Source organism: Piliocolobus tephrosceles, chromosome 3 (genome assembly GCF_002776525.5).
Source record: "Piliocolobus tephrosceles isolate RC106 chromosome 3, ASM277652v3, whole genome shotgun sequence".
NCBI classification, from domain to species: Eukaryota; Metazoa; Chordata; class Mammalia; order Primates; family Cercopithecidae; genus Piliocolobus; species Piliocolobus tephrosceles.
The window spans coordinates 405,578-431,208 of NC_045436.1; positions in this window are offsets into that span (position 1 = coordinate 405,578).

The following is a 25,631-nucleotide window of genomic DNA, read 5'->3' on the forward strand; positions in this document are numbered from 1 at the left end:
ATGTAAGAAGAAGAAAAATAAAATTTAAAAAAATCTCGGTTAGACCTAAAACCATAAAATCCCTAGAAGAAAACCTAGGAAATAACCATTCAGGATAGGCATGGGCAAGGACTTCATGTCTAAAACACCAAAAGCAATTGCAGCAAAAGCTAAGATTGACAAATGGGATCTAATTAAACTAAAGAGCTTCTGTACAGCAAAAGAAACTAACATCACAGTTAACAGGCAACCTACAGAATGGGAGAAAATTTTTGCAATCTACTCATCGGACAAAGGGCTAATATCCAGAACCTACAAAGAACTCAAACAAATTTACAAGAAAAAAACAAACAACCCCATCAAAAAGTGGGCAAAGGATATGAACAGACACTTCTCAAAAGAAGACATTTATGCAGCCAACAGACACATGAAAAAATACTCATCATCACTCGCCATCAGAGAAATGCATATCAAAACCACAATGAGATACCATCTCATACCAGTTAGAATGACGATCTTTAAAAAGTCAGGAAACAATAGGTGCTGGAGAGGACGTGGAGAAATAGGAACACTTTTACACTGTTGGTGGGACTGTAAACTAGTTCAACCATTGTGGAAGACAGTATGGTGATTCCTCAAGGATCTAGAACTAGAAATACCATTTGATCCAGCCATCCCATTACTGGGTATATACCCAAAGGATTATAAATCATGCTGCTATAAAGACACATGCACATGCATGTTTATTGCAGCACCATTCACAATAGCAAAGACTTGGAACTAACCCAAATGCCCATCAATGATAGACTGGATTAAGAAAATGTGGCATATGTACACCATGGAATACTATGCATCCATAAAAAAGGATGAGTTCATGTCCTTTGTAGGGACATGGATGAAGCTGGAAACCATCATTCTCAGCAAACTATCACAAGGACAGAAAACCAAACACCACGTGTTCTCACTCACAGGTGGGAGTTGAACAATGGGAACACTTGGATACAGGAAGGGGAACATGACATACTGGGGCCTGTGGTAGGGTGGAGGGACAGGAGAGGGACAGCACGAGGAGATATACCTAATGTAAATGACAAGTTAATGGGTGCAGCACACCAACATGGCACATGTATACATATGTAACAAACCTGCACGTTGTGTACATGTACCCTAGAACTTAAAGTATAATTTAAAAAATCCCAGTTAAACAGGAAATTGCAAAGTTCTCTCTGGTTGGCTGTTGCTCTTTCTCATTTCTCATTTAAATGCCAGTTCTCTCACTGGGACTTGTGTGTGGACTCTTCAGAGGACCACAGAAGAGAGGGACCTCCCACTGCCCAGCTCAGACCTGGCCTTTTCTACACTCCCGGCCACCTCTGCACAACCTGCCTCCGCCTCCTCTATATCCCCTGCATGACCTTCTTGCTGCTGGGATCCGTTCATCTACACGGGAATCTTGAGTAGAATGCTGGCAAGAAGCGTCACACTTGCTGCATGGTTCTACCATGCCCACAGAGCACTCACACTTCCTCGCCATCCCCACCTACTCTCCCAGACCCTCCTGGGTCATGCCTGGTAACACAGCAGATAACTGGTAGGTGTACTGGCTAAGCAGACATGCCTCCCATCCCCTGTGCATGCAGGCATCGCCGTGTTTACATCACCACCTTCACATCTTTCCTCTTGGACTCCTCTGGGATGGAAGAGAGTGAAGAGACTCTGCAGAACTTTGTTCTAGCAATCCCTCTAGCTACAAGCTCATCTCCTCATCGTGATTGGTGATGAGTTGTATTGCTTTGGGGGTTAATCTAATCTGGCCCTTCTCCATACCTTAGTGCTTCTGGCCAACTCTGGCCCCAGCTGTGGGCAAACTGTTGGCAGAATGCACAGTCGGATGTGTGGTGATCAGTGGCTTTGGTTCTCAGTTTTGGACCATAAATGTAATTTCCTCCCTCCAAATAATAGCAGGAATGAAACAACAATTAATTCCACATTTTTTTAAAGGCCAGTTTTGTTTTAAAATCTAAAATAACTAAAGGTCTTTCCTGTCCTTACCTCTAAGAGCAGCTAATCTATTTTTAATAAGAAGTGATTCTTTTTTTCCCTATACTTTTGGTATATGGTGAGTGTGGTTACTAATGAGACAAAGACTTTCACATTCAACAAATGCATGTCTGCATTTACCATGTGGTCTGCGCTGTTTTAACATCGAGGTCTAAACATTAACAAATCTGATTTAAGTCAAATAAAATCTGTAAGTCAGGTGTCATTATTTGAGTTTTAGCTAAAAACAAAACAAAACAAAACAAAAAACAAAAAACAATGCTGAGAATGTTGATCTCCCAGAGGGTCAGTAAATTTGCTATTTTAGCCACAGCCATCTCCCAAAGTCAGTAATTTTTCACAGGAACGACCACAAGGAAGATGTTAGATGTGCATCCACCTGGAAAAGCAGTACAGAAACAGACAACCTGTCGATGCGGCCACTGTCATCTCCTTACACAAAAGAAGGCATTTTAAATTGCAAAAGTCTGAAATGATTGAACTTACACCATATGTGATTTTTTTTTATCGGGTGCTCTAGAGACTACCATTATGAGGTCAGCACTCTGCCAGTAATTCACTTTTATGTCTCCAGAGTTACCTGTCTCTTTGAACCAGAGAAAGAAAGAAGCAGCTTTTAAGATAAACGGGGAACAAAAGACAGAACGACAACAGTAAGTGTATTTTATTTAGCTTGTTGACTTCCAGAAGTTAAATGGAATTTTTTAAATGCATATTTCTCATTATTTGATTATACAAAATCTTTGCAGGCATTTGGGAAATCTGACAACATAAAAACATATCAAAGAAATAATCTCATAGTTTCCCTAGATCTCCAGAAAGGAGCAAAGCAATCTCTGTTTTCAAATGAAGTTCTTTATCTTTTTTGTTTTTTGAGAGCAGCACCAAACATTTTCATTGGATTTTCCAATTCATCTTTCCACATTATGTGGAACTTTTAAAATAAGACTTTTATTTGATTATGGGCATTCAATTTTAACTTAACTATTGTAGCACCGATTGACAAATATTTTATTCTTTTGGAGAATCTCATTAAGATTTTCGCATTTTTGTTTTATTTTCCTGTAAGTTTTAAAAACCCTGATCAATCTGAGCTGTATCTGATTTTTACTGTAATCAGTTAAGAACTGCCTTTTCTCTCTTAGGATGTTGACAAGTTTGTGTTTGTATTTATCTCACTGTGCAATTAATTTGGTTTTGTTCTTTGATGGAAATCTGAATTGTGTTTTATTCATATGAAAAGGATGCAGCAGGAAATCCCCATCTTCATTTTAACATGTGGAGCGGATGGTCCACATCACTGAAATGCAGAACGCAAGTCAAGGCTTTTCTTTCACTTTTGCTGTTTCTTAATTTGATGACTGGAAGATAATGCAAACCTATATGAGCACTAGAGTTCTTTTGAAATTTCTGAATAGCGTTATTTTTAAATTTCTGTTTTTAGAATTTCAATAACTACTCATATAGGAGATTTGCAATAGAAATCTTATCAACACTGTTTCATTTTTACTTTTTAGATTCAGGGCGACATGTACAAGTGTGTTATCTAGGAAATTTGTGGGTCACGGGGGTTTGGTGTACAGATTATTTTGTCACCCAGGTAATAAGCATAGTACTTGATATGTCATTCTGTCCTCTCTCTTCCTACCCTCCACCCTCAAACAGGCCCCAGCGTCTATTGTTTCCTTCTTCCCTCGTGTCCATTTGTTCTCAATGTTTAACGCCCCCTTATAAGCGAGAACATGCAATACTTGGTTTTCTGTTCTTGTGTTAATTTGCTTAAGATAACGGTGTCCAGCTCCATCCATGCTGCTGCAGAGCACATGATCTCATTCTATTTTATGGCTACGTGGTAGTGCATGGTGTGTATGTACCATATTTTAGTTAGCCAGCCCATAATTGATGGGCATTTTCTTTGATATTATGTCTTTGATATTGTGAAGAGTGCTGAGATAAACGTACACATACATGTGCCCTTATGGTAGAACAATTTATATTCCCTTGGGTATATAGCCAATAATGGGATTGCTGGGTTGAGCGCTGGTTCTATGTGAAGTTTTTTGAGAAATTACTGAACTGCTCTCCACAATGGTTGAACTACATTACATTCCGACAAGCAGCACACAAGTGTTCCCTTTTCTCTACAAGTTTGCCAGCATCTGTTATTTTTTGACTTTTTAATCGTAGCCATTCTGACTAGTGTGAGATGGGATCTCATGGTAGCTTTGGATGACATTTCCCTAATGATAGACCGTTTCCAGATGCATAGTGTGAAAATATTTTCTCCCATTCTGTAGATTGTCTGTTTACTCTGCTGATAGTTTCTTTGCTGTGCAGAAGCTCTTTAGTTTAATTAGGTCTCATTTGTCAATTTTGGTTTTTATTGCTTTTGACATCTTCATCATGAAATATGTCCAGCATGATATTTGCTGGGTTTTCGTGCAGGGTTTTTATAGTTTTAGGTTTTACATTTAAGTCTTTAATCATCCTGATTTAATTTTATATGTGGTGAAAGGAAGGGGATCTGGCTAATTTTTTGTATTTTTAGTAAAGACAGGGTTTCACCATGTTAGCCAGAATGGTCTCAATCTCCTGACCTTGTGACCCACCCACCTCAGCCTCCCAAAGTGCTGGGATTACAGGCGTGAGCCACCACACCCAGCCCCACGTTATATTTCATTTTTATGTCTCCTTAGAATCCTTTTGGCTGTGACAGTTTCATACACTTTCCTTGTTTTTCCTGACCTTGACAGTTTTGGAGGGTATTGGTGAACTCTTACAGAACACTCTTCTATTAAAATCTGTCTGATGTTTGTCTCATGACTAAACTGGATTTATGTGTTTTGGAGAGGAAGATCACAGAATATATTGCCATGTTCATATCAAGGGCATATTCCAGTAGCATGATTCATGACCATTGATCTTCACCTTAGTCACTTGGTGAAAGCAGTGTTTGCCAGAACTTTGTATTTCCCCCTTTCTGTATTATGTTCTTTGGAAGGAAGTAACCGTATGCAGCTCACACTTAAGGAGAGTGTATATGTGGGAGAGTCTTTATTTTTTTCTTACAAAATTAACTCTCAGATTTGCAGGTTTGGAAAATAATGTTGACAGACTGATTCTGAATCTTCCACACATCCTCTCCAAAAATCCATAAAGTTCACACTGAGAGCAAACAAAACCGTATAGAATCCATGGAGACAGAGAATGTCAACACTGAAATCTTCAATTTACCACAAGAGAGAATAAAATAGACAAACACCGAGAGAGCTCACATAAACCCTATTAGACATCTGAGGATCCAGGCTGGAGGAGTTTAAATAACTCTGCAATAAGAATGTAGATGAATGTGAAAGATGTGCAGAAGACAGGAAAAATCATGCCGCAGTAAGAAAATGTGCACTAATAAATGCCAAAGTAAGGAACACAGATTGAGACACAATTCAGAGAAATGCTGTAAAAAAGGTACTAAAACGTGCTAAATTGTAGCATTAGACAGTCACTTCAGATACATGGGGTGACACTTATTGGAGACAAAAAGGTGAAGAGGAATAATGAATCAGAGAGAAAAATTAGGATTTTGTGAAGCTTTAGTCTCTTCCTTTTTCCTATATGACCATCACCACCACCACCATTGTCCACAAAAAGTCCTGCCTGACAGAATGCCACACTGGCAGAAGAAACTCTCGAACTAGGAACTCTGTCCACAAAATGAATAGGAATAGAAGAAAGTAGATTGCACACAGGCCAATGTAAAAATAAATAAATAAATAAATAAAAGCTTTTGTGTTGGTTAAATATCACCTCAAAAACTGTAACACAGTACTTCAAGATTAATTACATATTTTTAAGCAAGTGTTTGGGAATGTAAACAACAACAAAACAAAAAAACAAAACAAAACAAACAAGAAAACATTAAAATTCTACGACCTCAAATTATAAAAACACAGTAGGAAATTACACGAGTTGATTGAACTTGAAAAGAAAGAAATAGAAGGCAAAATTACATCATAGTTAAAGACTAAATTAGAGACCCCCCAAAAATACATTAAAATTTAATAATGAGTATTACAGACAATCAGAAAGACAATAAAAATGATATAAAGAAAGAAGTAAAGAGGAATTACAGACAGCAAAGAAGGTCCAACATATATATAATTGATGTTTCTGAAGTAGAAAACCAAAACAATGAACAAAATTAATACTTCGAACTGTATCCAAAGGTACACAATGAAAATGTACTTGGAGGAAAATAACTTGGAGCAATTATCTTTCAGCCATATGCTAATAAAACTGTTAGACTTCAACAATAAAAACGAAGTTATGATTTTCAAGCAGAAAGATAAAATTACTTATAAATCAGAAAACAACCTAGATGGGGTTTGATTCCTTGAAAACAACATGGAAAGAAAGCCACCAATGCAATAACATTTTCAGAAAAGCTTAAAGAAAGACAGAACGAGTCAGAGATAATATGTCTGGTCAAATTATCTTTCAAGTGTCAAGGCACATTTCTTTTTCTTTTTGAAATGGAGGAGTTTTGCTCTGTCTCCCAGGTTGGAGTGCAATGGCTCACTGCAACTTTTTCCTCCCAGGTTCAAGAGATTCTCCTGCCTCATCCTCCTGAGTAGCTGGGATTACAGGCATAAGCCACCATGTCCAGCTAGTATTTGCAATTTTAGTAGAGACACGGTTTTGCCACATAAGCCAGGCTGGTCTCAAACTCCTGACCTCAGGTGATCTGCCTGCCTTGGCCTCCAAAAGTGCTGGGATAACAGGTGTGAGCCACTGCACCTGGCTGAAGACACATATCTGAATGTTCCAGAACTCAATACTGTCATAATTTCCCTTTCTGAGGTATGTAGAGGATGAACTTCATCTAAAAAAAAATTCTATACAATGGAACACTGCACATAATTTCCCTTCCTCAGGTATCTACTAGAAGATGAGCTTCATCTAAAAAAAATGACTTGGAAATAATTGGCAAAAAGAGTGAGGAGTTCATAAGTTCATCACAGGTATAAGAGTAACACAAGGGTGGGGTCATGGGTAGATTTATATTTAAAAATTATCCATTATGTATACACACAAAGTAGAAGGAATAAAACCAATGAATGAGAGAAGGAAGAGAAGAAGAAAAAGTAGAATATAATTTTTAATTGTTCCATCTTAGAATATTGGAATTAATAAATACTATTGGAAACGAATATATAAATTGTGACACTGCCCTCCAGCCTGCGTCACAGGGCGAGACTCCATCTCAAAAAAAAAAAAAGAAACCAACGTATTAAAGAATAACATGTTAAATGAGAAAACAAAAGGAATTGAAAGCTTATGAAAATATTAATTTGAAGTTAACCACCAACATATCAATAAAGGTATAAATTTTCTCAAACACTGAAAGAAATTTTAAGAAATCCAAGAAGTCACACTAAATTTAATGTGCACTGTAATTGTAATATAACATGAAAGACAGAATTGAGAATAAGCATAACCACCATATCAATAAATGTGAATGACCCTAACTTGCTTCCTAAAGAAAAAATACGTTCAAATTAACTCATAAAACAAAACCCAATCTATGTCATATACAAGGGGAACACTAAAAATTCAGTGGTTCAAATGATATAACTAAAAGACAAACTAAAGATCTACTAATTCAAATGAGACAAGAAAGAAAATGTTAAGCCTCTGATACTACATAAAGTAGAATTCAAGCAGCATTTAATAAAATAAAAAAGAATATTTTGTAATGGTAAACACCATAATCTTGAATGAAAATACAACAGTCATGGGCATCCACATACCAAATAATGTGGCAAATACTTACATTAAATAAGAACTGTAAGAGCTGCAAAGAAAAATACATAGATGCACACTGATATAGACAATATTTAACATACTGCTCTCTGCAAAAGACAAATAAATGAACAAAATATATATTAAAATAGAAAAAAACTAAACAAACAGCATAATAAGAGAACTTTTAGATGTATATTGAATAATACACCATAAAAATAGAAAATATTTTTTCTTAAGTATTCATGGAAAATTCACAAAGATTTCTCATATACTAGGGCATAGAGAAAACATCTGTATATTCCATATGACGTAAATATTACAGTTTCTGATCATAATACAGTATTCCTAGAAATTGAAAATGAAACAAAAAGACTTTATTACCTGGAAATTATAAGTTGTATTATACAACTCTCAAATAAAAAGGGAAATAAACAAGAATAAAAGTACTATAGATGAAAGTCAGAGTGATACATGTTAAATGCAGTCATTAGAAAAATACTTGCTGGGGGTGAGGGGAAAGTGTGCTGCTGCCGTGGGCACAGGACCTGGGTGCCCTAGCTTTGCAGGTGAACAGGGAAGGGAATGGCCTGAAACCCAAGATTCCTGTCTCAGCCCGGAAAAGGTGTATAGACTGGGGCAGTTTTGAGTTCTGAGCATAGACCACGTGGAATTTAGCTAGTTGCTGGTAGCAAATACTGGGAGTTACAGACCTGCTGTGCCAAGTGTGTGGGAGCTTAGGTGAGGCTTACTTTGGCCTGCTATTCTCCACTCCCTGTGTGAACCCTTCTGTGAAGGAGAGGCAGTGATGCTCCTTTCTGGAACATTACCCCAGTGGCCAGAGAACTGACCCCTGATCCCTGCAGGGACTTCTGCTTGTCCTGCAAGTGGAGATCAAGAACTTGAAGCTGCCTGACCCATTCCCCACCTGACTTTGCTTCTCCACCTACTCTGGTAGCTTAACACAAAGGATAGAAACTTTTGGAAGCCCTATGGCCCCTCCCATCACCTTAGAAACCAGAATACTTTCTCTGGGTAACATAAGGCAAACACAAATCTTACCACTACTACTGCAGCTGGTTCTCCTTTGCAATTCCACCTCTTGGCCGGAAGCCAACTGACACAGTCCATTACAGCATCTCCAGGAAGACTAACACTGCTTCTGGGAAGGAGAACACAGCTATCTCCACTGCCTGCACCACCCTGGCTATCTCCACTGTATTTGACCTCAGCTATCTTCATGCCTTCACCACCCTGTCCAACCAGGAACTCCTGAGTGTGACCGTGTGACCAGTTCATTACTACTGCAACCAGCATTTGAGAAAGCCAACACACTAAGGCTATTTACACCCAAGGAATTTTACAGAGTCTGTCACTTCCCTGCCACACTCATCAGAGTGAGTGCTGGTACCCACTGCTGGGAGACTTGAGGGTAGTTTCTATCACTGGCTCCCTTGAAGACATTCCCCAACACCAGCTTGGGTTGTGGCAGCCTTGCTGGGCAGCTAGACCGAGAGGAGCAGCAACATTCACTCTAGTCTGGTTATCAGGAACTCCTAATCCTAGGAGAAGAGGAAGTGAACCACATCAAGGGAACATCCCATAGGACAAAAGATTATAAATGGCAGGCCTTGAGTCCCAGGTTTTTCCACTGGTGACAAGTTTACTTCAACAGAGACCCAGGTGCAGTGCTGGGCTCAGCAGGGATAGTCTACAGCTCAACAGACAGGCAACCCTAGTGCTCATAAAGGGTCTTAGAGAAGGAGATTTCCCCCTTTTCCACACAGCAGAACCAACTGGGGCTTCCATGGGAGCTCAGCATGGTAGAACTACACATAGCCTTTCTGAAGCACTTCAAGACACTTCAGGGTGAATGCATTCCCACAGGTGGATAACCCTGTAGGTTCAGGCTTGCACGAGAGAAGAGGTAGAGTCTCAATTTCTCTCTACCTGGAACATCAACATTCCTGCAGATAAAAAGAGGTGCCTGTGTGATCTGAATAGCTAGAACACTGGGTCAGAAGTGTGTCTGGGAGGTAGATGAATTTCTTGCTGGCCTGGCAGGGGAGCTAAAATGGGTCTTGCCCTTCCCCTGATAATACGTCAGTGTGTTTTACTGACAGTTCCCCTAACCATCTCTCTCAAGGCTGGGACCTCTACCTGCCACTGGAAATAGCATTTACCTATGTGCTTTTACCACAACTGGTTTCTACTCAGGGACACCCCCTCTACTGGTCTGAAGCCTGAACTATTCAACTCAGTAAATAAAATAATGAGGAAAAACATAAATAAAAGCATGCACACCATGGGGGAATGAGGTGAGCTTCAAGAGGCCTCTTTCATTCCAACCCCATAGGTGACAGTAAACTTGCACACACACCAAGCACATTGCTACTACAACCAGTATCTGAGAAAGCCATCATACAAAGACTATATAATCAAGAAACTTATACAGAGTCCTACTCCTGAAAGCACAAAGAACCAAATTGACTACAATAAACTAAAAACATTAAAGTCACATCCTTAAGGGGAAAAAAGAAATGTAAAAAAAAAAAAAACAGTCAAATAAACAATTTAAGAATAATTAGAAAAAACAGTCTACCCAAATGAGAAGAAACCAGAAAAATAATCTGGCAGTATGGCAAAACAGGATTCTGTAATACCCCCAAAAGATTACATTAGTTCTCCAGGAATGGATCCAAAGCAAGATAAAATCTCTGAAATACTAGGTAAAAAATTCAAAAGTTTGACTGTTAAGCTGCTTAACATAATACCACAGAAAGGTTAAAACCAACATAAAGGGATTAAAAATCAATTCAGGATATGAATAAAACATTTTCTGAAAAGATGATGATTTTTAAAAAAGCCAATCAGAATTTCTGAAAATAAAATACACATTTAGGGAGTTGTAAAATGCAATGGAAAGTTTAACAAAAGACTAGAACAACTAGAATAATGAATTTCAGAGCTCAAAAACAAAGCATTCAAATGAACCTAATCAGGCAAAAATAAAGAAAAAAGAAAAAAACAAACAAAAAGTCTATAAGAAATATGGGATCATGTAAAATGACCAAACATAAGAATAATTGGTGTTCTTGAGGGAGAAGAAGCAGCAAAAAAGTTTAGAAAACTTATTTGAGGGAATAGTTGAAGAAAACTTCCCCAGCCTTGCTAGAGATTTAGATTTCCAAATACAAGAAGCTAAAGAACGCCTGGGAGATTCATCACATAAAGGACTTCACCAAGACATATAGTTATCCATTTACCAAAAGTCAACACGAAGGAAATAATTCTGAGGGCAGTGAGAAAAGAGCATCAAGTGACCATCAGACTAACAGCAGACTTCTCACCAGAAACCTTACAAGGCAAAAGGGATTGGGATCCTATCTTTAGCCTCCTGAAACAGAATAACTGTGAGTCAAGAATTTTGTATACATCAAAACTAAGTTTCAGGAATGAAAAAGAAATGAAGTCATTGTCAGACAAACAAGTGCTGAGAGAATTTGTCAATAACAGTCCAGCCCTGCAAGAAATGCTAAAAGGAGTTCTAAACTTTGAAACAAAAGGTTGATATGCATGCACCAGAATAGAACCTTTTGAAAGCATAAAATTCACAAAGCCTATAAAACAATAACACAATGAAGAAAGCAAAGTATCTAGGTAACAATTAAGATGATGACTAGAATAATACACCACATCTCATTATTAATGTTGAATGCAAATATCCTAAGTGCTCCACTTAAAAGATACAATTTGGCAAAATGGATTGAAAAAAATCACAAATAAAATATCTACTATTTTCAAGAGACTCACCCAACATATAAGGACTCATATCAACTAAAGGTAAAGGGGTGGAAAAAGATATTCCATGCAAATTAAAATCAAAAGTAAGCAGGAGTAGCTATTCTTATATCAGATTAAAACAGACTTTACAGCACAACATTAAAACAAAAAGTAATTATATGATAAAAGGATTAATCCAAAAAAGAAAATATTATAATTCTCAACTTAGATCTACTAACACTGGAGATCCGAGATTGATAAATCATTTACTACTAGACATAAAAAATAAGACAGACAGCAACACAATAATAGTAGGTGACACGATTTAGCTCTGTGTCCCCACCCAAATCTCACCTTGAATTGTAATAATCCCCACATGTCAAAGACAGGACCTGGTAAAGGTAACTGAATCATGGTGGCAGTCTTCCCCATGCTGTTCTCGTGATAATGAGTGAGTCTCATGGTATCTGATGGTTTTACAAGCCTTTAGCATTTCCCCTGTTTGCAATTCTCTCTCATGCCACCTTATGAAGAAGAACATGGTTGCATCCCCTTCCTCCATGAGTGTAGGTTTCCTGAGGCTTTCCCAGCCATGAAGAGCTATGAGTTAAACCTCTTTTCTTTGTAAATTACCCAGTCTCAGGTATTTCTTCATAGCAGCATGAGAATGAACTAATACAGTAGGACTTCAATACTCCACTGAGAGCACTAGACAGATTATCAAGAGAGAAAGTCAACAAGGAAACAAAGGGCTTAAGCTATACTCTATGACAAATGGACCTGATGGATATTTACCAAACATGCTACCTGAGAACTGTAGAATGTATATTTTTTTGTCATCAGCACGTGGAACATTCTGTAAGACAGACCATACAATAGGCCACAAAATAACTCTCAATACATTTAAAAATATCTAAATAATATCAAGTATCTACTCAGACAGCTATGGAAAAAACTGGAAATTAATTACAAAAGGAATCCTCAAAGCTACACAAGTACATGAAAATTAAACAATCTGCTCTTGAATTATTTGGGGGGAAACAGTGAAATCAAGATGGAAATTTAAAAATTCCTTGAAATGAAGAATAAGTGTGACACAATTCATCAAGACCTCTGGGATATAGAAAAGCAGTGCTCAGAGGAATATTTACAGCGTTAAAAGCCTGAAAGATTACAAATCAATAACACAGTGTTGCACTTCAAGGAACTAGAGGAACAGTCATAAATACCACTCAAAATTAGCAGAAGAAATGAAATAACAAAGACCAGAGGGCAACTAAATGAAACTAAAACAAACAAAAATATGAAAGATCAATGAAACAAAAAGCTGGTACTTTGAACAGCTAAAAGAATGATATATCATTAGCCAGATTAATCATTACTAAAAAAGAGAAAAGATACATATAAACTCAATTAGAAATGAAACTGGAGACATTACAACCAACTCCACAGAAATACAGAAGGTTATTCAAAATACAATAATCACCTCTATGCACACAAACTAGAAAATTTAGAGAAAATAAATAAATTTCTGGAAACATTCAGCCCTCCTAGATTAAATCAGGAAGAAATAGATACCCTGAATAGACCAATAACAAGCAGTGAGACTGAATATGTAATAAAAAACAATTGCCAACAACTAAAACAAACCCCATGGTCAGATGATATATTAGGCCATTCTCTTGCTACTAATAAAGACATACCTGAGACTGGCCAATTTACAAAGGAAAGAGGTTTAGTTGACTCACAGTTCAGCATGGCTGGGGTGGCCTCAGGAAAATTACAATCATGGTGGCAAGGGAAGCAAACACATCCCTCTTCACACGGCAGCAACAAGAGAAACTGCTGAAGAAAAGAGAGGAAAGCTCCTGATAAAAACATCAGATCTTGTGATAACTCAGTATCATGAGAACAGCATGAGGTAATCGCCTCCATGATTAAATTACCTCCCACTGAGTCCCTCCCATGGCAACGTGGAGATTATGGAAACTGCAATTCGAGATGAGATTTCTGTGGGAACACAGCCCAACCATATTATTCTGCCCCCTTGGCTTCTCCCATTTCATGTCCTCAAATTTCAAAACAAAATTATGCCCTTTCAATGGTCCCCTAAAGTCTTAGCTCATTCCAGCATTAACTCAAAAGTTCAGGTCCAAAGTCTCATCTGAGACCAGGCAAGTCCTTTCTGCCTATGAGCCTGTAAAATCAAAAACAAGTTAATTACTTCCTAGATGCAGTGGGGGTACAGACATTGGGTACGTTCACCCATTCCAAATGAGAGAAATTGGCCAAAACAAAGGGGCTGCAGGCCTCATGCAAATCCGAAATCTAATAGGGTGGTCATTAAACCTTAAAGTTCCAAAATAATCTATTTTGATGCCATATCTCTCAACCAGTTCATGCAGATGCAAGAGGTGGGTTCCCATGGCCTTGGGAAGCTCTGTCCCTGTGGCCTTGCAGGCTACAGTCCCCCTCCCAGCTGCTTTCACAAGCTGGCATTGAGTGTCTGTGGCTTTTCCAGGCCCATGGCACAAGCTGTCAGTGGATCTCCCATTCTGGGGTCTGGAGGACAGTAGCTCTCTTCTCACAGCTCTACTAGGCAGTGCCTCAGTGGGGACTTGGTGTGGGGGCTCCAACACCTCATTTCTCCTTTCTGCACTGCCTTAGCAGAGGTTCTCCATGAGGGCCCTGTCCCTACAGCAAACTTCTTCTTGGACATTCAGGTGTTTCCATACATCCTCTGAAATCTAGGCAGAGGTTTCCAAACCTCACTTCTTCTGTGCATCTTCACGCTCAACACCCTGTGGAAGCTGACAAGGCATGGGTTTGCACCCTCTGAAGCCATGGCCTGAGCTGTACCTCAGCCACTTTGAGCCATGGGTGGAGCAGCTGGGACTCGGGGCACCAAGTCCTTAGGCTGTACATTGCAGGAGGACCCTGGGCCCAGCCCAGGAAAGCATTTTCTCTTCCTTGGCCTCCAGTCCTGTAATGGGAGGTGCTGCTGCAAAGGGCTCCGACATGACCTGGAGATATTTTCCTCATTGTCTTGGTGATTAACATATGGATCCTCGTTACTTCTGCAAATGTCTGCTGCTGACTTGAATCTCTCCCAAGAAAACGTGTTTTTCTTTTCTACTGCATCATCAAGCTGCAAATATTTCAAACTTTTATGCTCTGCTTCCTCTTGAACACGTTGCCACTTAGAAATTTCTTCTGCCAGATACCCTAAATTATCTATCTCAAGTTCAAAGTTCCACAGATCTCTAGGGCAGGGGCAACATGCTACCAGTCTCTTTGCATAACAAGAGTGATATTTACTCCAGTTCCCAACAAGTTCCTCATCTCCATCTAAGACCACCTCAGCCTGGACTTTATTGTTCATATCACCAACAGCATTTTGGTCAAAGCCATTCTCCAAGTCTCTAGGAAGTTCCAAACTTTCCCACATTTTCTTATCATTTTTTTCTGAGCCCTCTAAACATTTCCAATCTCTGTCTGTTACCCAGTTCCAAAGTTGCTTCTACATTTTCAGGTGTCTTTACAGCAGCACCCCATTACCTGGTACCAATTTACTGTATTAGTCCACTTTCACACTGCTAATAAAGACATACCTGAGACTGGATAATTTATAAAGGAAAAAGGTTTAATTGACTCACAGTTCATCATGGCTGGGGAGGCCTCAGGAGACTTCCAATCACGGTGGAAAGGGAAACAAACATGTCCTTCTTCATATGGTAGCAGCAAGATAAAGTGCTGAGAAAAACAGGGAGAAGCCCCTTATAAAACCATCAGATCTCAGGAGAACTCACTATCATGAGAGCAGCATAAGGGTAACTGCCGCTGTGATTAAACTACCTCCCACCGAGTCCCTCCCATGACATACGGGGATTATGGGAACTACCATTCAAGATGAGATTTGGGTGGGAGCACAGCCAAAACGTATCAAATGGACTCACAGCTGAATTCTACCAGACATTCAGAGAAGAATTGCTGCCAATCTTTCTATAACTATTCCAAAAGACTGAGAAAGAGGGAATCCTCCCTAAATCATTGTATGAAGCCATATCATCCTGATCCCAAAACCAAGAAAGGATATTTAAAAGAAAACTACAGACCAATATTCTTGATGAAAATAGATGAAAAATTCTCAACAAAGTACTAGCTAACTGAATCCAACAGCACATATAAAGGATAATACACCACAATCAAATGAGTTTTAGCTCAGGAAGGCAGGGGTCATTTAACATACACAAGTCAATAAATATGATACATAATATGAGCAGAATTTAAAACAAAAAATGATCATTTAAATAGATGCAGAAAAAGCACTCAATAGAATCCAGCATTCTTTTATCATAAAACACTCAACAAACTAGGCATAGAAGGGACTTATCTCAAAATAAAAAATGTCATATATGACAAACCCATAGCCAACATTATACTCAATGGAGAAAAGTTTAAAGCATTACCCCTGCGAACTGGAACAAGACAAGGATGACCATTTTCATCACTTCTATTCAATGTAGTACAGGAAGTCCTTGCCAGAGTGATCAGGCAAGAGAAAGAAATAATTGGCACCCACACTGGAAAAGAGGAATTCAAACTGTCATTGTTCACTGATGATATGATTATATGCCTAGAAAACCATAAAGACTCCTCCAAAGACTCTTAGATTTGATAAGTGAATTCAGTAAAGTCTCAGGTTAGAAAGTCAATGTATAAAAATCAGTAGCACTGCTTGCTATACACCAAGAATGACCAAGCTGAGAATGAAATTAAGAACTCAATACCCTTTACAACAGCTGCAAAAAAATAATAATAACATACCTAGGAATATACTTAACAAAGAAGGTGAAGGATCTACAAAAGAAGAACTACAAAACACTTCTACAAGAAATCATAGGTGATACAAACAAATAGAAATACATCCCACACTCATGGATAGGTAGAATCAATGTTATGAAAATGACCATACTGCCCAAAGTGATCTACAGATTCAGTGTAATTCCCATAAAAATGCCAATATCATTTCTTCCAGACTTAGTAAAAACAATCCTGAAATTCACACGGAATCAAAAACAGCCTGAATATCCAAAGCAATCTTAATGAGAAGAACAAATCTGGAAGCATCACATTACCAGACTTCAAATTACACTACAAGGCTATAGTTGCCAAAACAGTGCGGTACTGGTATAAAAGTAGGCACATGTGACAGAATAGAGGACCCAGAAACGAAGCCAAATACTTACAACCAACTGATCCACAAAACATACAAAAACATAAATTGGGGAAAGGACATTCTAGTTAATAAGTGGCACTGGGAAAACTGGCTAGTCATATGTAGAAGAATGAAAATGAATCCCTATTTCACACCTTATACACTAATTAACTCAAGATGGATCAAATATTTAAATCTAAGATCTGAAACCATAAAAATTATACAAGATAACCTAGGAAAAACTCTTCTTGTCATTAACCTAGGCAAAGAATTCATGACTAAGATTCCAAAAGCAGATGGAATATAAAAATCATAAGTGAATGGAACCTCACTAAACTAAAAAGCTTCTGTACAGTGAGAGAAATAATCATCAGAGTAAACAGATAGCCCATAGAATGGGAAAAATATTTGCAAACTATGTGTTCAGGAAAGGACAAATATTCAGTATATACAAGAAACTTAAACAAATCAGCAAGAAAAAATAAATAGTCCCATCAAAAATGAACAAATGACATGAACAGACAATTCTCAAAAGAAGATACACAAATGGTCAGCAAATGTGAAAAAAATGCTCAATATTACAAAATCATTAGGGAAATGTAAATTAAAACCCCAATGAGACATTACATTACTCCTGCAAGAATAGCCATTATTAAAAAGTCAAAAAACAATAGATGGTGTGGATGTGGTGAAAATGGAATTCTGATATACCACTGGTGGAAATGTAAATCAGTATAAACTCTATTGAAAACAGTACACAGGTTTCTTAAAGAACTAAAAGTGGATCTGCCATTCTATCCAGCATTTGTACTACTGAGTTTCCACCCAAAGATAAAGAAATCATTATATCAAAAATTCCCCTGCATGTGTACATTTATTGTAGCACAATTCACAATTGCAAAGACATGGAACCAATCTAAGTGCCCATTGAGCAATGAGTGGATAAAGAAAATGTAGTATGTACACGTCATGGAATACTACTCAGCCTTAAAAAAGAAGCAAATAATGTCTTTTGCAGCAACTCAGATGAAGCTGGAGGATATAATTCTAAGTGAAGTAACCCAGGAGTGGAAAACCAAATACCACATGTTCTCACTTTGTCAGTGGGAGCTAGGCAATAGATATACAAAGGCATACAGAGTGATATCACAAGACTACAAAGACTCAGAAGGAGAAGGCTGGGAGTGGGGATGAAAGATAAAACATATTGGGTGCAATGTACACTTCTCAGGTGATGGATGCACTAACATTTCAGACTTTATACTACTGTGCAATTCATCCATGTAACCCAAAATCACTTCTACCCCAAATGCTACTGAGATTTTAAAAAGTACTTAAAAAATTGGGGAATGTTATGCAAGTCAGGGTTATCGTCTGTAAGACGTTACACAAAGATATGAAATTGGGGAAGAGAAGTGAGAACCTGTGGAATGTATTAGAATTGGAGATATCACTGCAAACTCATAATTTCCAAAAACATGTAAATGTATGTGCATACCCATATATATGTTTTCAGGGAGCAAAAGGTTTTTCCCTACCCTCTTAGGTTCAGTATCTGGGAGCTTGCAAATTAGACAGATAAAAGTCAGATGAACAGGAAGAAAAAGTTTATTCACATGCATATAGGAGCTTACCAGAAGTAGCTAGATATATAGAGATTTATCACAGAACTTAGATAAAGAGAGAAGTAAGCAAGGGCCTCTATGGAAAGAACAAGTGGGTTTTTTTAAGGAAGACAAAGGGATTTCTAGAAGAACAAACAGGAGGTAAGAAAGTTTGTGATAATGTTTGTTTATGGAAGTGCATGTGGTCTTCCCATCTTCTTCATGGCCGTCGAACTTCTCCAGAGAGGAGTTTACGATCAGTTCACTCTGGGTCTCCCTCCGGGGAGCAAAAACCTCCCCACAGTTATGCAATCTCACTTCCCCAAAGCTGCTGCTTTTAGTCAAACAAGGAAAGCTCCAAAAAGCCTTCTTTCTGTATCTGTTGAATCGCAAATGTCTTCAGTTTAAGATAATCTCAAACCCTGGGACTCTGAATAGGTCCTTGCCATGTGCTCACCTAAAAGTATGTATATCTGTGTATACGGCTGTGTCAATTTTCGGATTTCCTAGCTCTGTTTGCTAAAAGAAGCTAGAAGGAAAGATGCCTCAGTACCACCAAGAGGCCGGGTTTTGCTCTCTGATATCATTTCCATAAAGAGAACTAGGGATCCTTGGAAAACCTGTTGTTTTTACGACTCGGGCATGGTAGATTCAAGGTGAGTCTAAATCACCTTGTTATGCCAAAAAGTAAGATGGTGCTTAAAAAAATGGTGGAGGCATATTGCAAGGTACTATCTGAAGGGGGCTCCAGTGACCCGAATCTGGGACGATTTGAACACCAAAATAAGAACAGTAATGAATTATAAACCATGGAAAGAACGAGAATTCAGGAGCTCATACAGATATAAAATGATAAACAAACAGGAACGGAAGTTCCTGCTAGTCATGGAATGCTATATGATGACTGGTAAATGTGTAAGAAGTAATAAAGTTAGAAAAAAAATTTCATTTTGTAGTCATCAGAGTAAAGACTGGATCAGGCTAGAATTATCCTTGATAATAAATCTAGGGGGAATATTTTGCTGAGGAATAATGCGCTTCATGCCCTTAAAGTGTTTGTCTACCCACAGACTGCTTATTAGTAGCAAAGAAAAAAGAATAACTTTTATAATGGAGAAACCAGACAACAACTTGCTCCGGTGATCAAAATTATCATCGCGACTGTGTGCATACGGACACCCCAGACGTGTTACTTTGTTTTGAGAAGAACAAAATATACCTCTGTTGTATTCCAGCCGAGAAGGCATCACTGGAATCTAATCATGAATAAACATCAGACAACCCCCAAATGAAAAACATTATGTTTATAAATAACTGGGGCTGTATTTTTAGAAAATGTTAATGTCCTCAAAGACAAAGGATATAGAGATTACTTTTTTTCCAAATGAAGAGAAACTAAACAGACATGATAAGAAAATGCAATACCCTATCCTAGAACGGATCCTCAATGGAAGGAAAAAAAGTGCTATGAGGTGTATTATTGAGTCAATGTAAAACATAGTAAAGTGAGTGAATGGAAGAGTTGGTAAAACATAAAGATATAACTATACAAAATAAAAATAAATGCATCAACTTACTAAAATGTCAAATTATATGATTTATGTAAAAATATAAATATTAGGAAAGATAAACTGAAGAGTAAAGGTCATAAGGAATGTTACGATGTTATGAAACTTAATTGCAAATGATATATATATACACACACATATATATACACATACATATATATACATATATACACACACACACACACACACACACACATACATGAGAGAGACAGAGATACAAAGGTAGGGACAGAGCAGAGATTGAGAAAACAAATGGGGTATAATGTTAACATAAAGTAAATCTTATTAAAGGTGTTGTATTATTCTTATTCTTATAGCATTTATTTACATTTGAAATTATTTTCAACTAAAAATATGTCACTGAACTGAAATTTTAAGGGTTTATTAAAATACCTGGGAACAATTAAAAACCCTTCTAGGATACCTAAAAATTAGTTTCTAGTTAAGAAATATATGCAAGTCTTGAATTATTTGCACCTTTCAACTGGATTTTTACCATATCAAGTAAATGGTTGCTAAGGATCTCAACAGATTACTTTCACCCGAGCAGAAAAGTGAGGGTGGGAGGGGCAGGTAGAAGGCACAGAGTAATGAGAGAAAGTCCAGGTCAGCAGAATATGAACGGGGCTCTGAGGAAACCCCACCTCAACTCTGAGGAAACCCCACCTCAACTGTAAACTCTGGAAAACAAAGAGTTAATCATCCGTACAATCCAAAGCTGCAGAACGGAGATCTTCAACTGCCAGGCAAGCTTTCAGCAAATCAAAGATCAGCCTTCAGTCTTTGAGGGTATGCGTTTTTCTCAATTTCAAGAAAATAGACTCTTCCTTTTAGTGTTTGGTGGGATTTGTGTCACCATCTAGTCCTGCTTGACATAGAAGTACTTCCAAAAGCAAAACAAACAAATGAAGAACCTCTGATATTCTATTTACCATGGTGATATTGTAAAGAGTTTTCCTCACCTCTCTCTCTCGCTCTGTCTCTCATCTATCTGTCTATCTATCTATCTATCTATCTATCTATCTATCTATCTATCTATGTACCTATCTATCATCTAATTACTGTATAAATAAGCTATGATTTAGGTTTTCTTTCCTTTGTGAGCTGGCGTTTTCTTCCAGCCGCCTGTGATTAGAAGGTAGATCAGGATGTCCTACCACACCCTGAACACTGAGAATGAACAGGACCCCCCTTCGTTCCCACATTTGTAATCTCTCACCTATATTGGCTTTCAGGTGGATTTCAAAGATCATTAAGAAAATTGTTCTTGATCGGTAAAATTTGTCAAACTGCGTATTCCTTTCTAAAATTTTCCTTAATATTAGGCTTTGAGAACAAAAACAGCCATATGTGGTTGAGGCACTAGAAAGGAAATACAGACAAATTATTAACATTTTTCCTCGTTTGAGCCTGATTTGTATGAATTTGGTATTTCCTAACTTGGCATTTTAGTTGTCTTGGATATGAATGTTAGACTGTATAGCTACTCGAAAGATCACTTAGACCCATGTCTCCAGAAAATGAATAAATTAAGAACTGGGTGGAGAATTAGGCGTGAGCAAGCTGATTAAACTCACGCAGTGACTGACGTGAAGCACCCACACGGAAGGCTTTCTTTGCACCAGACACCATGCTACCGGAAGTCGTAGTTTGAAGTAGTTTCCATTACATCACGACTGCTATGCTTTCCTTTTCTCTCTCTTGTCCAAGTGAAAGACACTCAGAATAATGGGGCAGCAGAACTGGTTTGTCAAAACCCAAATGACAGAGAGACAACACATCTTGCGTGACTAAGAGAATCTGTCCAATCAAATAATTGTGGCGTTATAAAGAATTGCAGCATGCTCCTATTCCATCCCTTCATTTTTCAGATTAAAAACAAACAACAACAAATAACTTAAATCCAGAAAAGTCTAATTGGTTCATCAAAGTATCATACGTACCAAAATGACTGTGGGAAAATCACCCTTTTTAAGCCTCAGGTTTGTTAAAAAAATATATACATACAAAGAGCTATTGGAAATATGTTAGTTCATGCTTATAAAATATCTTGTGTTCAATTAAGTGTGGCCTGAGGCTGTCTCCATACTTCGAGTTCCCAAGTAAAGAAATACAACCCACCTTAGCATGTGAACACACTGGAACCCACCGTGGGAGTATACAGTTTTGTAATAGACAGCCAGGTCTCAGTCTGTCACAGGCAGCCAGGTGATCAGGCCATGCGCAAACAAGGCCCAGCTGAAACCAGCCCAGCTGCCGCTTCTGTCCTTCTATGTTCTGCCTGTAAAAGCTCATGTGCCATCACCTGCAGCGCAGAGTGCTCTGAGCCCTTTTTGGTTTAGAGTGCTACCTGCCTGATGAATTACCCTTTGCTCAAATAAACTTCTCAATTTAATTTTTAAAGCTTTTCTGTCAACACCAGTATAGTACCTGACATGTATAAAGCATTCAGTGAGTGTGGGTTGTCATTGCCGAAATCGTGCCTTGAGTTTTAATATTATTAATAGCAATTATATGTATCTAATGTCCCAGCTGAACATAGACCCACACCTTCTAACTCAGGTGCGGTGCGGTTCCTTTCCCACTCTCCCGCCTTTCTCTGCCACTCTGGGGCCTCACTTCTTAAGATGGAGGTTTGAGAGCAGGGCCTGCCTTAGTGAGGGCAACTGAATTGAAGGAGAAAGCAAGCGAACGTCGTGAGAGCGAGTCTGAACTCTAATCCGAGCTGCAGATGTTTTGGATCCAGGGCTTGTCACACCTGGTGAGATGTAGTTTTATTTGAAGTTATGATCAAAGTTCTGCGTGGTTCATACTGAGAGGTAGTTCTCTCTCCCATGTGCCCCTTGCTTTCTTTTTGTTCAGCTTTAAAACATTTGTTCTGTTCACATGAATGTATTCAACAGGCAGATTGTTTCTTGCCTGAAAACTCTTCCCATGAATGCAAATAACATTTCTTAATCTCTCACAGCTGGTTCAAGAAGCATGCTTGATGAATCACCTAAAGGAGATTAAAAGAAAGAGAGAGAAGAAAAACAAATGCAAAACATTATACAGCCCTTGAGAAGCCATTAATGATTTAACTTATGCAAAATATGCTCTGCGTGAGGAACTGCTTAAGACAGAAGCCACAAGTCTTTCTCATGGGCTGTGGAAAGACAAGGTTAGACCTTTGATGCTTTAAAAATGCAGAAAAGCTAAGAGCAGATGAGATTTCCATGCCAATCTTGTGAAACAAACATGGGTTAAAAAATCCTCTAAAACCATCATAAATGTTCTGGATAAATCAAAACCTTTACCCTCCTGGCGAGGGAAGGTTTCCAAATTTAGAGACTAAAGTCCCATTGCTTTAGGCCTCCTCAATGCTTTTCTAAGGAAATTTGGTACTTATAAAATCCACTAGCAGTCCTCACTTTTACTCACCAGAAAAAGCAGCTACTAGTATTAAGTCTGTTCCTCATTCCCTCAGAGAAGTGTTAGGAGATTGCCGGAGACTGTAAGCACCTTTGCCAGCAGGCATGGAATGGCAGATTTGGCACTGCTGCTGAGGTTGCAGGACTCGGTAACATGTAAGTGCACAGAAGTAAAATAGAGAATACATACGTCCTGCCCCCATGGAGCTTCCATTCCAATGGAAAGCATTCCCATGGCAGGGAGGAAGTAGCAGCTCCCAATGGATGCATTCCCATGGCGGGGAAGGAGAACTAGCAGCTCCCAATGGATGCATTTCCATGGCGGGGAGGGAGAACTAGCAGCTCCCAATGGATGCATTCCCATGGCAGGGAAGGAGAACTAGCAGCTTTGGGTGAACAAATTGCAAAATAACATTTTTATCTAATGCAAATGTCTGCAAGCAATTCTCTGTGTCTTCAAATAATTCAAGGGGTACTCTACGTTGACATGTGGCTCTCCTCTCCTGGTGAGGTGGGGATGTGACAAAAAGAGAGTTGTAAAGGAGAGAGGTTGGGTTTCACATTGCCTGAGGAGTGACGAGAAGATAGCAGTATATGAAAAGGAGGAATGGAAGAGAGATGGGACTCAGGGGGCACAGACTGTATCTAAAGCTGTTGGATTGGAAGGAAATGAACCCATTCACTCAGTCATTTCTTCATTCATTCAGCAGATATTTATCCTAATCATGTTTCTCTTCTGGTTAAAACTCTCATTTTGTCTTATTTTATTTTTATACCTAGAGTATAAAATAAACTTTCTTCTTGAACTTTCATGGCTACCATAGTATGGTCCCTGCCTGATTCCCAAATTCATCCTGTACCTGTTTATTCTACTCATTGGACACACTCTTCTGAGCCAAACCCTTCCCTGTTGGAAACTGTTCATCCCACCACACCTGCCACACACGAAGGCAACACACATTTTCTATGACGGGTTGTTTTCCGTCTTTCTGGTCCCAGATGAAATCTCAGCTACTCTGAGGGACCTCCCCTGACCACTCTGTCTGAAGCAGAGATCCCTGCCCGTGTCGCTCTCCATCTCAGCACTCGGCTTACTCCTTGATAGCCTTCATCACATGTGTAATTGCTTCGTTTGCGTATGTCTTGTGCACGTTGGTCTCTAGACCACACATAGCGCAAGAGCAACCACGTCCACCGTGTACCCCCTCATCTGCAGCACCTGTTGCACTGTCCAGCGCGGCGTGAGTGCTGAGTAATGAATGGTTAGAAGACGGAAGGGGGCTGTGGCTGGGACGGTGAGGGACAGAGAAGCTGAGCAAAGAACTCTGAGGAATGCACGTCCTCCTAATGATCAGGCCGAGAGAGATGTTAAAACAAGACTGTAATCATGTCCCAATTCCCTCTTGAGCTACGAGTCCATCTCTGGAAACTGCTGCTACTATAAATGCCTATAAATTAACCTAGGAAGTCACACTGCACATAACCCACACTCTACATAACAGTGTGTGGCTAATCACTAATAAACGTATTTTCTGTAAGCCAGTGAGCATTCCTGACAAAGCCCCTTGTATCAGCCCGCTCCCTGTCCCCCTTCATTGCCTTCAGAAACCCACTTGTAACTGCTGCTGTTTGGGCGGATATTCAGGGCACCTTGAATCTGTGCTCTGGGTTGTAATCCTCAAATTGGCCCCAAAAAACTCTCCACTTATATTAATTTCTTCCCTTTAGGCTGACAAGGCTAATCAAGAAAATCAAAAATCTTTCCCTGAAAATCGACGTGTGGCCTTTGTGCCTCAGGGACACAGGCCGTCAGGAGGAGGGCACCCTGCTGCAGGAGGGAGGAGGGGGTGGTGGGGGCAGGTGGGAAGGCAGAGTCAGGTGAGCCTTATACATCAGGGCCCCGAAGTGCTATTTCTGGAAAGAGGTTATTGGTAATGGGTTGAGTATTTGTGACTAACAAAGTCTGTCATTGTAGGTCCTGTTGTCATGTGTGCCTGTGGGCTATGGTTCCTACACACTATCTATCTCCTTTGCACTGGGAAGAAGCGAGAAGTGTGGGTGTTGGTAGACATGGGAATACGCTGACGCGTGAATGTGCTGGTCTTGGTCCCTGGCATCTCACTGAGCCTAGACAAGTGCCCAAGTCACCATCAGCATCCCTCCCGAGCAGGGTTTCAGCAGCCACAATGTCCTGTCTTCAGCGTGTGAA